This window comes from Phyllobates terribilis, unplaced genomic scaffold (assembly GCF_046119375.1).
Source record: "Phyllobates terribilis strain yellow unplaced genomic scaffold, ASM4611937v1 Scaffold_217__1_contigs__length_3308461, whole genome shotgun sequence".
Taxonomy (NCBI): domain Eukaryota; kingdom Metazoa; phylum Chordata; class Amphibia; order Anura; family Dendrobatidae; genus Phyllobates; species Phyllobates terribilis.
In genome coordinates this window covers 1,882,161-1,896,836 of record NW_027362977.1, presented here as the reverse complement: position 1 = coordinate 1,896,836, position 14,676 = coordinate 1,882,161, and the positions used below count along the sequence as shown (strand labels likewise).

General features: G+C 47.0%; 1 pseudogene; it reads right to left on the bottom strand.

Annotated features, from left to right (window-relative positions):
• The window catches only part of LOC141214192 (translation factor GUF1, mitochondrial-like), a 158,719-nt pseudogene that overhangs the window by 50,611 nt on the left and 93,432 nt on the right, over nucleotides 1-14,676 (bottom strand).

Genomic DNA, 14,676 nt, shown 5'->3' with positions numbered 1-14,676 from the left:
TAACCGGACCTGTTGCTTCTCTCCCTATGTTGATTACTTCCATTAGTACCTGTGGCCATCGCAGGCCTCTAATACCTCTCCAGTTGAAATATGTGTCATGAAACCCCATATTCCTCCCGCCTGGGCGGACTGTCGCCCTTTTTTCTGCCCAGTATATGTACGAGTGGCCTATCACCCACACTGTTGGCTTATCGTCACCTATAAAAGAAACAAACCACGTTAGGATAACAAGTCCTGTCTTATGTATCTCGCAAAACACGCGGATCGCCATCTCTCTATCCTCTGCACTTCTGTTTCTGACAGTCCTGCTCTAGCTGCTTCCGTGGCCGCGCCTATGCGGAATGAGTGTGTCCCGTAATCTTTGGGGTGGTTCCCTGCTGATGTTAGGCATTTATTAAATATAAATTGGAACTGGTATCTTGATAATGGAGTTCCATCAATGTGTGATAGGAAGAAATTACTTTGTGGCCTGATGGCTGCATATGTTTTTTCTATTGTTACCGGACACAGTGTACTGTTTGTGGGTTTTAGAAGCACCCAAGTGCCCTTGCCCGCTGGGTCTGTTTTGGATTTGCGTATGCGTAGGCGTATTGCATTATTGGCTATGACTACGTCCTGGTGTAATAAGCCTCCACTGGTGGTGATTTTGGATCGAGGGACTAATTCGCTTATGCGTAGCGCCCTGAAAAAGGCGATCACAAATGCAGTAGACAGTAGTGTTGCTTCAAATTGTGAGTGGCATGTTAATGGTGTTAGGGATATGATTTTTGAGAGCAGATTTAGTGACACAGGACGTCTGCACTCCTGACTTGGCTGACCTCTTTTCCACCCTTTTAAGGCTTGACTGATGATGAATCTTTTTGTCACATCTCCCCAATTCAGTAGTTGAAAATGAAATGCTACTCCGGTCAGCCACCGCTGCGCTGACGCCCCTGATATGCCCCTCATCATTAGCTGGTGGAGAAATTCTATGGTTACATCTAGTCTGGCTTGTTCACATTGGTTAACCCGTCTGCCTGCTACTAGTCGTATCCAGTCTTCCCATGCCTTACCGTATGCTTTCCATGTTGACGGGGCGACTGACGCTCTGATTAATGGCATCAGCTGTTCGCCACTAGATCCCATAGGGAGGGTGGGCAACTGGTGCCCGACGGGTGGGCGTTGGGGAGGAGCTCTCTGAAAACCTGCCAATTGAATTGTGATAAAGCGTTAGCAGCAGCGTTAGATCCCCCCTCCACATTGTGGCTAGCGCGGACCCATACATTGTGTTTTAGGCACAGGAATGCTAGCCGGCGTAGTAGGCCTAGCACTGGGAGAAACGATGATGCCATCTTATTAATGCAGTGCGCTAGGCTGGTGTTATTTGTTATGAAGCGTATATTTTTGTTCGCTAGGTACGTGCCCCATATTTCTATGGCTACCACTATTGGGAAGAGTTCCAGGAGTGTCTGTTTTTTTGTTAACCCTTGTTCAGACCAATACGGAGGCCATAAGCCTGTGCACCACTAGTTATCTAGTATCGCTGCATATCCGCCCGCCTCTGCTGCCCCGGTGAATAATTTTAGTTCAATGTTGGACTGTTCTGCTGACATAAATAACGTGTGACCATTGAATGATTGTAAGAAGGTTTTCCACACCTCTAAGTCCGCCCGAAGCTGCCTGCTGATTCTGATTCTATGACTCGGTTTTAATGCACGTTTTGTTGCAAGGGATAAACGACGAGAGAAAACCCTTCCGACTGGCATCACCCGGCTCGCGAACACGAGGAGGCCTAGTAACACTTGCATCTGTTGTAGTGTTACTTTCCGTACTGTGCAAAATCCCTCGATGAGGTGCAGTGTTTTTTGTATTTTTTCTGTTGGGAGGTGGAATAACCTTGCTGTGGTGTCGATTTCGATGCCTAAGAACGATAGCTTTGTTGTGGGGCCTATGTTTTTTGTAGGGCACAATGGGACTCCAAACCGTTGAAAGATGTTTGTGAATTCGTTAAGTAATGATTGGCATTGATTTGAGTCTTTGGGTCCGACGAATAGGAAGTCATCTAGGTAATGTGTGACGGACCTATTGCCGGTTTTGTACCTCAACACCCATTCTAGGAAGGAACTGAATAGTTCGAAGTAATAACAGATATTGAACAACCCATTGGGAGGCAAGTGTCGTAGAAGTATTCATTGTCCACTTGGCATCCCAGCAGGTGGTAGCAATTTGGGTGCACCGGTAGTAGGCGAAAGGCGGATTCTATGTCGGATTTAGCGAGCAGCACTCCGGGCCCCGCATCGCGTACTAACATTACTGCTCTGTCGAAAGACGCGTAGGAGACCGAGGCGTCTTCAGACGAAATACCGTCATTTACAGACTCTCCTTTTGGGTAAGATAAATGATGGATAAGCCGGAATGAACCTGGCTCTTTTTTGGGGATTATTCCCAGAGGGGAAACTCTTATGTTACTGAATGGTGGGGTTGGGAAAGGGCCCGCCACTCTGCCTAGAGCTACTTCTTTTTGTAATTTTTGCCTAAGTATTTCAGGGTGCTCTTTTTCAGATTTAAGGTTATTTGCAAAGGTGGGTGATTTATTAAGTTTGAAAGGGAGGAAAAAACTGTATGTGAAACCAAAACGTAACTGCCCCGCTGCGTCTTTCTTAGGATATTGGTCTAGCCAGGGGCCCATCGCGTTTACGCTCACCGGGGTCCTTGGATTCTGACTGTGGGAGTTTAATTGATAATTTGCTTGCGGGATGAGAACATCTTGCCGCGGGGTGGGCTGCACCCCAGGCTGAGCATTCATGTTTGTATCTGCATAAGGCGTAGAAACGACAGCGTCCCTCATTGTACTGCCAGCAGGCCCCTGGTCTACGTACTACCACTGAATTTTGGCCTGCTGTTGCCTGTTGTCCAGTAGCCGTTGTTGGAAAGGGATGGTGTTTCTGTAACAGCATTAATCGCAACCATATGTCTGTAGCTTTTACCCCCCAGCCTAGCTGTGGTTGCAGGGCCAACCGCCTCCGGAACTCTTCATCGTAGCGCCACCATGCTGAACTGCCGTGGGCTTTGTACGAGTTATACACCGTATCCTGGTATATGAATAGTTCTGAGCAGCGTTTCGGATGCTTTTGGCCCATGATGCAACCCAGCACTGAAAACGCCTGTAACCAGTTACTCATTGTCTTCGCGACCTTTTGTCTATTTCTGTTGAATGGTCTGTCGACTATCCTTTTCTCTTTGTCTATAGTATGTTGGTCAGCGGTTACAAGTGCCCAAATGTCGATGTAGTCATTATTCCATATTTTAATTCTGGTTTCCTTGTCTATGTGTGAGCCCAATGGGCTTATCCTGCAAAAGAATGCATCCTTGTGTACGCTGGCTAATGGTGGAGTTGTCTTAGTAGAATTATGTATAGCGCCTGGTGGCACGGATAGTTGTTCGACTATGGCCTTAAGGGCCGCTATTAAGTTGGTGTTACTATTTCCCATTTCAGTTATACTTATATTGCACGCACCCATTCCTGCGGCTGGAGGAGGGACTCCGATGTGTGGAGGGACTCTGACACCAGTCTCGCTCGGGGTGAGCAGCGTGCCTCTGCTCTTAGACCTGCGTGAAATCGTTGTATCGTGCAGACTGTAAGCTCTGGAGGGTGCCATTGTATCGTTTCTGTCCCCCGGAGGACGGGATCGTTGGGGCTCGACATCTCTGATGCAGAGGATGGTGAGCGCCACCTTGAGGACCGCGACCTGTGACCCCTCCTGTGGGATGCCGATCTCCACTTTGCTTGTGACGACCGCTTCCTTCGCCGGTGACTTGTGTGCGATGGCGTAGATCTGTCGTCGGAGGAACTACAGCGAGTTCGCCTGGAGCGAGTACGCCTGGAGTCTCTGTGTCCCTAAGGGTGTATGGGGGGTTCTGCGCAGTTTACATGTGTCCCGCCGGGACATGTCGGTGCTATCTGTGGCCAGGGCGATGCTATAACGGAGTCAAGCACGTGCGTCGCTGCGCTATTATAGGGGTATATGGGGGAGGCGAGGATGGTCGCTGAAGTGTTTAGGCTCCGCATCGTGTCCATCAGGGGGGTATTGATACTGTGACTGGGCGCTGGATGGGCTGCGGTGATTACAGGGGCCGCAATGTCCCCAGGATGTGTAGTGTCACGTGTTCTGTTTTGGGAACTTTTTCTTTTATTTTTAATAGGAGTTTTTCTGTGGGGGATTGTTTGGGGGGGAAGCAGAGCACAGCCCCCGGCAGAGGATTCCTGTCCGGAGCTCTGCTCTGCCACAGCCCCTGCTGTGTGTTGAGGGGGCGGGGAATGGTTACTAAGTGGCCCGCAGCTTCTTCTGTGAGGCTTCGGGGTGCTGTGCCTAAAGCGCTCTGGAGGACGGGAGTGCCTGCTGGACCTCCGCCCTCCAGGGCGCTCCTCGGCAGGATGCGGGACAGGAGTGTTAACGGGGGTGGGGAACAACAGGCTGTGTGCTGTCTCCAGCGCCGGTGGCAGGCAGGAGACCTGAATCCCCTCTGTGCCCGCCGCCGACATGGAAGACAGCCCGCACTCATTTATTAGTGCAGAGGAGCCCTGCGCCCGCAGTAAGTGAGGCGCAGGGTCCACCGCCGCACTAGCTTCAGCTTCCTGCTCCGCCCCGCAGCATTCTGAACTGGGGGGCGTGACCTGTGGGGTCACGTGGGGCGGACACGCGCCCTGTACATGCGCATCGAGCGCTTCCTGCCCTCCAGCTCCGCCTCCCCCAACATGCCTCTCCAGCCTAGTGGAGTCACTTGCCTGCTCCGGCGCGCGACCGCAGAGAGGAACCCCCCAACCCCACGCCGGCGCGCGCCCTTCCCCACTGGCGTGCGGCCACCGGACCGCCACGGCTGCCCGCTTCCCCGAGTCAGCGAGCGCCCGCAGCACTACCGCAGCCGCCTACCGCCCCGGGTTGAGTGGCCCGATGAACACTGTAAAGTTGTGCGGATGCGGCGATCGGGTGAGGAAGGGGATCGGGACCAAGCCGCGGAAGTAATGCAGCCCCCCGTTCCAGATGACCCGACCGCCGTGGAGGGGACCGTTGTACCGTGGGCAATTGGAGTGGGTGAGTAGGCCCAAGTGGTGAGGGGACTGGGACTGGGGAATATGATGTTCCCATAAGGGGTTGAGGGCCAGGGGCAGGGTGATCTGGGGATTTAGAGCTGGAGCCAGGGGGATGAGCGCTGAGCCCCGACATGAGAGCCTGTAACCAGCGCTCGCCCCCTGTGCAAACCCAGCCTGGAGGGCCTCAGCAATCTGACCTGATCCTGAAATCTCCATGACGTTCGACTCCGGGACCAGCAAAGAAAGGAAGTAACGTGGGATGTCCCGGTGTTTATGTATCCATGGGACGGCTTGTAGCAGCCGTCCCTTTCGCTTCATTGGATCCTTCTGGGGGCTTCAGGATCACTGGTCAGTAAGGGGCAGCGAAGGGGGGGGTCACCAATCGCCATGGCCCGGGGAGGGGCCACCACAGTCAGTGACTCCCTCCTTATTTAGTATGGAGTCTACCATTATGTCATCAAGATGGGTTTGTTGTGATCTACATGCCAGATGAGTAAAAATGGGAGCATTAGTCAACCCAAATGCCATCACAAGGTTTTCATAGTGCCCCTCAGGAGTATTGAAGGCCGTCTTCCACTCATCTCCTCAATGTGAATGAGATTATAAGCCCCCCTGAGGTCTAGTTTAATCAAATTGTAGGAGCCAAATGGTTTTCTAAAGAGGTCTGGGATGAGAGGGAGAGGATATGCATCCCAGACTGTGATCTGATTAAACTCACAAAAATCAAGGCAGGGGCGCAACCCCTAGTCTTTTTTTTTTTTTTGACAAAGAAAAACCCCACTGCAACGGGAGATGAAGAACGTCTTATATGGCCCTTTGGTAGACTTTCAGTGATCTAGTTTTTCATGGCCTGCCTCTCTGAACCAGAGATATTATATAACCTGCTTTTTTGGCAGCTTCGCCCCAGGAATAATATTACCGACGCAATCATAAGGATGATGGGGTGGAAGTTCTTGACACCCCTGTTCAGAAAACACATTCCTGAAATCAGACCCACCATGGCTATCCGAGTGACCAAGCAGTGTTCTTGGCAATACTCGCTCCATTTTACCACCTCCCGAGTCTGCCAGTCTACGGCTAAGTGCCCACGATGCAGAAATGCTCTGGATTTTTCCTGAGCGTTTCTGCATCTCCCTGGCAGAAAAAATGCATGCGGATTTTACATGCGGATTGTACATGCGGATTGTACATGCGGATTGTACATGCGGATTGTACATGCGGATTGTACATGCGTTTTTCCTGCCAGGGACAAGCGTAAGTGAAGCGTTTTTTCACTTGCATTTCCGCATGCGGGTTGTCAAGCGGTTTCCAAGCGATTTTAGCATCACTTGGAAAGTGCTTGACAACTTGGTCACACTATATAAATCCATGCAACCGGCATGGATTTATATAGTGTGACCAAGTTAATAGTTGAAGAAAAAAGATTAAAAATGGTAAAAAAAAAACAAAAAACAAAAACATTTTACTTACCTTCTGATGGCCCCTGGTCTCTTGTATGGCTCACGGTGGTGTGAAAGGACCTTCCATGACGTCATTTAGTCATGTGACAGGTCACGCGACCGCCGACGAGCCGTACAAGAGACTGGACTCAGCGGAGAAAAGACCGGGGGCCATCAGAAGGTAAGTATAATGTATTTTTTTCTTGTCTTTTTTTTTTTTTTTTTACAGGTACCATGGTACCCGGGTCTGGAGGAGAGTCTCCTCTTCTCCAGACCCGGGTACCATCCGCACGTTGAATCGCTTAATATCCGCATGTGCATATGTAGTCATGCGGATATTAAGCGATTCAATGCAAGTCAATGGAGGTAAAACGTCGCGATTACGCAAAATAACTGGTAGTGCTGCGGATTTTTCCGCACTGATAATGCGCAGCGGAAATTTCCGCAGCATGTGCACAGCACATGCGGATTATCATTGGGGAACATTGCAGACCTTCTACCAAGCGTGCCGCTGCGGAAACGCTTAAAAGATAAAGTGGGCACACAACCTACCACAGGATTGTGCAGCGTAAACCAAGGTAGTCTAAGGACCACAGGAGAGGGCAAGCCCTCTAGCACATAACAGTCAATAAATTTTGAGTGCAAGGCCCCTACCTGCAGATGTAGCACACGAGCGATAAGAGTAAAATACCCCTAGCTCAAGGGTGCAGAGTCAATGGCGATTATGGGTGTTGAGCCAGAAAATTTATGAGGTTTGAGGTCCTGATCGAACCTAGCGTCGATCAAAATAAACCCCGCCCCACTGTCCAGAAAGGCAGAAATTACCACCATACTTTTGCCAAGATGGATCTTGGACGGTAAAAAAAAAAAATTGTGACCTACCCACAGAGGAAATAAGTACACCCCCGAGTTGCCAATTCACCCCGCAACTCGGGCGCCTTAGTTTTCTGGTGGGTGTTTAGGAATTTAGGAAAGACACACACACACACACACACACACTCCCCCTTTCCGCCAAACTACAGTTGGACCAACAGAACAAGTCGCCACACCCAACAGCATGGGTTCCTCAGTTAACTCAAACCTAGGGGCCCTTGACCCCAGGCCCCCTGCAAATTGGAGTGTCTCCTTATGTCTCTGGCAATGACAGCGGTTAACACACAAACGCCTCTTCAAAACAACCAACACCTCTGACTCCAGAACTAGGCAGCATAAATCCAACACTGGCAATCCAAGATTGCCAGAGGCGAGTATATATAGGAGAGGCGAGAGGCCAACACTGAACAGCTGAGACCATCAATGCTGGAAAGCTCTAGCAGCTCTCAACTGAACAGATTAACCTTTGCACTGCTAGCAGAAACCTTCACGGTTTAATATGATAGTGAAGTGCTTCTAATCAGTGCAGGAGCTCAGATGTCGCAGTCTTCTGGTCCCTCTAGTTACGGTAAACCCGTGGTTCCTGGATTCCAGCGATGTGTCACTTACCGAGCTGCTTGATGCAGTGTTGATAAATTCCCTTTATTAGCTGCAGATGTTCTGCCTATGCACAGGGTACACAGAAAGCTGTCAATCAGTGGTGCGGGTGGGGCTATATATAGAGCTCATGAATGTGGAGGACTACATGGTAGCAGGTTTACTAGTCCTTGAGTGATAAAACTAAAACAAGCAGCCAGTTATTGACACATGGCTGGAATCAGAGTCTCTGTCTTTATATAATCAGAATCTAATAAGAGTATAGATGCAAGTGTACAATAAAACTGGAAGAATAAAGAAGTAATCAGTATATCATAAATTATATCTACCCTACAGGTAGCATATGCATTATAATTACATACAACATCACTAAGGAAAAGTACCTCATTTGCGTCGACCACCAATAATACACCTTGGCAAGCAGAAAGGGACCTTGAAACTTCGTAGCTAAAATCAACATGACCCTACAAAAGTACAAAAACGTTAAAAGGGAAAACATGTTGGACAAATATGGATTGATGGATACAAGGCGCATTCTTAAATAACCATGTATAAATGTGAGGGGAGTCATTTCGTATGTAGATGGACAAAGAATGCTGAGCGTTGGAAACATGTTGCTATGTTGCATAAATTTTTCACTTGAACCTTGTGGATTAATGGACTTTTAAAGATGAAATAATAAAGATGGATTTTATGGAGCTGGAGTTCCTTTTCTTTTTCCTGTGATTTACACACGTGTGGCCACACGATCTCCAGGCTTCAGCACGCCGAGAGCCGCTGTGGGTGAGCTGGTCGTTTTTTTTCTATAGCATTCTTAAATAGGCTGTGCCAAGATCGCAACTTTTTGGCTATTCTGTGGGGGGATTGACAAGCGGGACCTCCAGTGATCAGAAGAACAGATGTATCACATCCCCTTTTTTAATGGAGTGGTGCCATTGTCTACGGGACTGATGGAGATAGCTGAGCTCTGAATTCGGCCATCTCCGGCAGCCCATTACACTTTGAGTGGAGCAGCAGTGCACACGCTCATCGGCCAATCCATTGGCGTAATATGGCTCGTGCACCTGATTTCCTGTGATTGGGGTCCCAGAGATGGGTCCCCCAGCTATTAGCAAGCAATCTGTTCTGTAGAAAAGTGATAAGTTGTAATCTGAGAGCAAACTCTTTCAATTTTAAAATATTGGATAGCTCTTATGGGCGTCTATAAAAAAAAAAAAACAGTGTTAGATCTACAGGGTCGGCCATTTATATGGATACACCTAAATTAAATGGGAATGGTTGGTGATATCAACCTGAAACAACGGATACTGGAAGCCTGTGCTAGCATTTCTTCTGCGGTGTTGCTATCAGTGTGTCAAGAGTGGGAGAAGAGGGTTGCATTGACAATCCAACACAATGGGCAGCACTTTGAACACATTTTATAAGTGGTCATAAACTTGTACAAAACTCACGAAAGAATAAAGTTACGTTAAAACCAAGCACACCATTGTTTTTCTTATGAAATTCTCAATAAGTTTGATGTGTCACATGACCCTCTTCCAATTGAAAAAATAAAGTTGGATCCAAAATGGCCACCATGGTCACCACCCATCTGGAAAAGTTTTCCCCCTCCCATATACCAATGTGCCACAAACAGGAAGATGATATCACCAACCATTCCCATTTAATTTAGGTGTATCCATATAAATGGCCCACCCTGTAAAATAATAAATTATTATTATTATTATTGCAGCTGCTGCATTTTGTATAACTCATTCAGTATCTGAACATCTGCAACAAGAGCACAGAGAAACAAATCAAGAAGAAACGTCACACTCACCGGAGTGTGGATCAGGTTCAGGAGATACTTCTTTCCCTCGTAAGTGTAAACCAGAGACGCAGTCTGGGCCTTCACCGTAATCCGGGCTCCCTCTCCACCTGCAGCTTGTCCAGAACTTGCTTATTGGAGGCGGCTTTTGGAATACACCCTGAGGGAAGGAGCGAGACCCCAGAATCCACACTGTTAGCTCGTGGTGGCAGTGTCCCCCTCCATACTAGTCTGTCAAGGTTAGCTTGTTTCTGTGTTTTATATATGTATTTTATGTGTGTAAACCCTCTTCATGTGTACAGCAGCCTGGAATGAACGCTGCTTAAAAAATAAATAATAGAGTAAGGCCTCATTCAGACCACAGTGATTTCTCTTGTAGGTAAAAAAAAAAAAAGACCGATTTTCATCAGCTTTGTTTTGCATCCGAGAAGTTCTAAACTTTGATTTGGATCAAAATCCGACAGGTGAACGTGTTTCGGTGAAAAATACGCGATTCGCAGAAATATGTGAACAGCCCTAGACTATAATAGATATGAGTTCTGTGAAAAACAAGGATCGAGCTCGTACGAGATCCAACATTTCATTCTAGAAATCTACATAAATAATTAAGTAACGTGCCAAATTGCTTTTTTTTGTGTATGTTTTGCGTGTACGGAGGGAAAGTTCCCAGTGCTAGTGTCTATGGTGCTCCATTAGGCTAGGGCTACCTTGTGACTGTGTGTGGCGCTACTGATTGAGCAATAGCTCCAGTTCAAAGCAATACACTAATTTTAAAAGGAAATCTGTTTGACCTCAGATGTGGGCATGCAGGCCTTTGACATGTAAATCTAAACCAATGGACACTTTTATATCTTCTACCTGTTGCTGCACTCCTAAGTAATTAGAATTTTGGTTCACATGCAAATGAGGAGTTAAGTCTCTGTCTCCTGAGATTATCTCCCACAGCAAGCATCCGTTCTCTTTAGGCTACGTTCCCTTCACTTTTGATGAGTTTTCGATGTTGCAGATTTTCTACAGCATTCCTGCACCTATTAAGTAAAATAGGTTACTTGTTTTTTTTTCTTTAAATCTGTAACATCAAAAGCTCACTGAAAGCTCGTGGTGGGAACTTAGCCTCAGTGTCAATGATAGCTCACAGTTTTTTGGGATGTCAGGCACCAAGCAAGGAAAATCAGAAAGTAAGCTATAACTCAAGATAAAGAGGCTGGTGCTGGGCAGGGAAGCAACCTTGGAAGGCTGAGGCTCGGTAAGTGCTCCGTTACACCCAGAGCACTCAGAAATGCAGCAACAGATAAAAGATATAGAGGTGTCTATGGATTTAGCTTTCCAAATCCTGCATGGTCATGAATGGGAATTGGAGGGAGGGGTATATCTGATGGATTCCCTTAAATTATTAAATGGCAATTGCAGTTCACATAGTTGCATACTACTTAATCTTTAGCGCTACAAAAATTTGCACTTCAAGCACCAGTAAAAAAGATTCCTTAGAGGTATCTGGTCACTATTAGTGATGATCGAGTGTGTTCTATCAACCCCTCCGGCGAGCACGCTCGGGTGCTCGCTGAGTATTTTGGCATGCTCGGCATTTCTTTTAATGTCTCCGTGCCTGCAAGTGTCACGGCTGTTAGACAGCGTGCTCGCCGAAGGGGTTCATAGAACACGCTCGATCATCACCAGTCACTATACATGAGTATACCATAAAAAACAACATATTATATAGTGAATAACACAGACACTATTCAATACAGCAGGGTTGAGGTGTATTTTGTGGTACAAAATTGCAGTATTTTTGAATGACACCATTCACTTTACTGTGCAAGATATAGAAAAAAGGGTAATGAACTCCAAATAAAGTGAAATGGTGCAGAAGAGAAAAAAACAAAAACATTTCACTGCTTTTAAAAAATTCTAAACTTTGCAAACAAATTGTTTGGCTCATGTTTCAATTTTCTAAGACCGTTTTTAATACTTACCATTTTGGGGTACAACTTTTTGATTGCTCCATCAAATGAATAGTCATAAGTTACTTACCGGTAATGGGATTTTTCAGAGACCATGACAGCACCACGAGAGAGGGGATCCGCCCACCAAGGAGAGGAAACCTACAGGCTTAAAAGGGCGCCGTCTCTCTCCCGCCTCAGTTTGGATTACAGAGCACTGAGAGGACCGCCAGGTTAATGAACACAGCAAACAATCACAAAGTTGCCATACCACATGACACCTATTGAGTGTGAGATTATAATTTATAAAAGGGGAGTGCTCCCACAAACGTGAAGGGAGGGAATGTAAGGGTGCTGTCATGGTCTCCGAAAAATCCCAGTACCGGTAAGTAACTTAAGATTTTATCGGTCTACCATGACAGCACCACGAGAGAATTACAGGGATGAAGTAATCTATTGAAGGACCACAGCCTGGAACACTCTTCTACCAAAGGTGAGGTCAGCCGATACTATATAGGTTAGATATGGGGGTGTCTATGGAATGTAGAGGGACAGGACCAGGTAGCAGCCTTACATATGTCTTCTAATCAAGACACCTGTCTTCTCAGCCCAGGAGGTCACCACAGCCCGGGTGGACTGAGCCTTCAACCCTCCTGGCACTTCCTTGCCGCTAGATGTATATGCTAGAGAAATGGCCTCCCTATTCCATCTAGCTATGGTGGACTTTGTGACATTAGACCGTTTTCTAGCCCCTTGGTAGGATATAAATAAAGAGTTATCTTTAATAGCTTTTGGTAACTGAATGGTACCTAACCACACATCTCCTCACGTCTAACGTATGTAACTCCGCCTCTTTCTGGTTACTAGGATTTGGACAAAAGGAGGGTAGGAGGACTTCCTGAAGTCTGTGGAAACGAGTGGCTACCTTAGGGAGAGAGAGAGTGATTTTTAGACTAGATCCTGCCTATCATCCAGAATTTGAGTAAACGGCGAGGCCATAGACAGGGCCTGGTTGTCACTAATGCTCCTGGCTGAGGTTAAAGCTATTAACAAAGCGGTCTTAAGGGAGAGGGAGTTAAGGGTTGCTGACTATTAGCTCAAGCGGCGAGCTAGTCAAGGCCTTTAGAACCAAATTTAAATCCCAGGGAACCAAGCTGCTTTTAATAATAGGTCTAGATCTAAAAGCTGCCTTAATGAACCGAGAAACCCAGTAGTTACCCGCTAGATCACAGCTATATAGGGAACCCAAGGCAGAAACCTGAACTTTAAGGGTGCTGGTGGATAACCCTAGTTCAAGACCTTTTTGTAAAAACGCCAAGATTTTTCCTATTGGCGCCTTCCCCTCCCCCATCAACCCCAGGTTTTCAGCTGTGCATCAGGATGGTTACTAGACCTTGGGAAAAACGTTTCCGATTTAGCAGTGTCTTTTCAAGTTCCACACCGTCAAGTGGAGGCCAGTTGCTTGAGGAAATACGGAATCTCTGGAAGAACCCAAGGATCGGAGATGGACATGCTCCTCAGGCATGAGAACCAGGGCCTCCTGGGCCAAAAGGCTGCGATCAGCAGAACCCTGGCCTTGTCCTCCCTGATCTTTCTTATGACTATGAGAAGAAGAGCCAACCAGGGGGAGGCATACGCCAGGCTGAAATCCCAACGTATCAGGAGAGCATCCACAGCTAGGGGATTTAGGGAACACAAGATCTTTGTCTTCCGATTTAGTTTTGTGGCAAACAGATCTACCTGACCGGAGGGCCCCCCACCCCCCCATCTTCGGCTATTTGGGTAAAAATTCCTTGATTTAGTTCCCATTCCCCTTGCATCAGAGGATAGCAGCTTAGGAAATCTGTTCTGGTGTTTTCTTTTTCCCTTATATGGAGGGCCATCAGGGAAAGGAGGTGACTTTCTGTAATCTGGAAGAGATGATCTGTCACTCATCAGCAATCTTGACCATGTGTCCCCCTGGTGGTTCACATATGCTATCGCAACTAGATTATCCAAGAGGATCTTTACATTCTGGCCCTGAAGGAAAGGTAAGAAATTATTCACCGCCTTGTCTACCGCCAGAAGTTCTTTTGCATTGGAGGAGAGACCCTTTTCGATATCTGACCAGGTCCCCTGGGCTCCCCACCCTCTGGGACTCGCATCTGTGGTAATTGTGCTAGTGACCCCAAGTACCCAGGGAACCCCTCGAGATTGGTGGCAGGATGAGCCTAACCTCTATAAAGATTTTACTGACCGGGGTGATAAGGACTAGAGATGAGCGGTGTTCGACTAGAACTGTTCGCCAATCTCAAATTCGAGCTGTTTTGGGCGGTGTTCGAGTCGTTCAAAGAACGCGAACGATTTGCAAAAAATTCGGCTGTTCGAGGTCATGTTCGATAACTGTTCGTGCACCAAAAGCGTGTCCTGCATGTCTGGTGCTATTTAGAGCACCAATCATGCAGGGATTGTCTGCCACTCACTGTAATGCCACAGCCATGGTGGTTGTGGCATTACAGTGGTTGCCCAAATTGATGGGAACAGTGCTCACAGTGAAACATGAAAAGCCGGCAATTCAGCAGCGGCATACACCGGTACCCGACAATTTAGAACCGAAAGAATAAAGCATCACACATAGATTAGATAGAAACATGTCAGTCACATATATAAGAAGTACAGTGACAGTGTTGGTTACTGTACTTGTCATTTAGTGTTAAAGGATTTATTAAAAAAAATATTGGTGTTTTCATGCACCGTCTCTTTAAAAAAGCCGGCCGGCAATTCAGCAGCGGTACCCGACAATTTATAACAAAAAGAATAAAGCATCACACATAGATTAGATAGATAGAAACATGTCAGTCACATATATATGAAGAACAGTGACAGTGTTGATTACTGTACTTGTCATTTAGTGTCAAAATAAAGGATTTATTAAAAAAAAATTGGCGTGGAGTTCCCCATAATTTTAGT